This window comes from Haplochromis burtoni, unplaced genomic scaffold (genome assembly GCF_018398535.1).
Source record: "Haplochromis burtoni strain Fernald_Lab_line unplaced genomic scaffold, NCSU_Asbu1 Contig_59, whole genome shotgun sequence".
Classification (NCBI taxonomy): domain Eukaryota; kingdom Metazoa; phylum Chordata; class Actinopteri; order Cichliformes; family Cichlidae; genus Haplochromis; species Haplochromis burtoni.
The window spans coordinates 218,378-220,161 of record NW_024582420.1 but is presented as its reverse complement, the minus strand read 5'-3'; positions in this window follow the sequence as shown (position 1 = coordinate 220,161).

Below are 1,784 nucleotides of genomic sequence, written 5' to 3'. Positions count from 1 at the left end.
GTGCCTGTAGGATGTATCTGTAGGAAATATGATTATGAGTGCTTTTAGAAGTCCTTGGTCAATTCATCAAATAGTAAAAGCTATAAGAATATGGAACTCTGGGTTAAAGAAGTTAATATTTCAACTAACTTCCTGGGATAAAAACATGTCATTAAGACACATCTATATGTATGGAAATGTATAAAGTAACAGGTCAAACATCAGTGCAACACAGTATTTAAACGTAATTGTGATCTAGCAGTCTTAGCTGTGACAGGACAGTTTAGACTACATCTGCTAAAAGTGAGACTCTTTCAGGACATCGGTCAGTCCTGTGCACTTCACATTAAAAGAGAGGAACAAAGTGTCTTCAAGATTTCCAGTGGAAAAAACAGAGCATCTTACTACTCCACTCCAGTCTTTTCTCTTCTTTCTCTCCTTCTAACTCATCTCTCGTGTTTTATCAAGAATAGTTCAGAGCAAGTTTGCCCACACAAAGACAGTAGGTCTCATCCCACTCAAGCTTCAGTTCATGACTGATGGCCACATTCGCTGTGAACAAAGATGGTGTAGGTGGACAGTGTGTATGTGTGTCTGCATCCATGTCTGCATCTCCGAGATTGTGCCACTGTTATGCCAGCGTCTTAGACCTTTCAAATGTTAGGGCAGCAATGCGAGTGTCTTTTGCTCTTCTTGTGTCTCTTATTAAATAATTATTTCAACCGTTGAGCAAATAAGCTAACATTATTTCTATATATAAAATGCCTTATTGCCTTGCATCTATCTATGTTGAGTCTGAGGAGAGCAATCATGTAAATGTCTGTGCCAAGAAGGAGATGTGTCAGTGCTTGTAGATGATATGTGTGGGATGAGTGAGTCTGAGAGGAATGAATGATTGGAACATTTTCATGAAATTATTTTTGCTGTTAATTGGCTGTTTTTGGCTGCTGTCACTTATTGAGAGTAAATTTCAATAAGTGAATAAGTAAATCTGTGGATGTTACTGTTCAGATATAAAACACACAAAATTATGTGTAATTCTTTTTATGTCAGGATCACTCCCTCATTAGAGTTAACTGGAAATCTCAAATTTTACCTCAAGTTGATCTGTTTTTTTTTTGTATGGCAGCAATATCCAGGAGAGTAAATAAATTGTATCGCTGATAAATAGTAGCAATATTTTGATGACTATTTCAATCATTTAATTGATTATAAATAATATGTAATAATACTCTATTGTATATATTAAATCTATAGTATACATTAAATTTTTTACTAAAGTACATCACATTTAGGAATACAAGTCAAGGGGGCTATTGAAGGAGTAATATAGTATAATTTATATTATATATTGAGTATTGCACTACAATATCTGTGTTATGCAGAATAGTGCCAGTGACTATCTATTATTGACAAAGCAAGTTGTAATATAATTAAATTACATACACTGATGTGTATGTATAAATGATAAAATGCAAATAAAAGTACACATATATATTTTAGATTGAGAACTTTAACTTCGTGAGTGAACATTAGGCATAAAGTTTGCAGAAACATACACGTCGGAACATTGGCAAAAACCAAACAACAGGCAGGATGGCACAGTGCTGCAGTGGTTAGCACTGTTACCTCACAAGAAGAAGCTCCACTGGCCAGCCGGCACCTTTCTGTGTGCACTTAGTTATTAGTCTGTGAGCATGTTCTCACTGTGCCTCTGTAGGATCTTTTTGAGTATTCTGGCTTCCTCCCCAAAGATATGTGCGTCAGTTTAATTTGTCATTTTAAGTTGTAGGTATGGGTGCGCT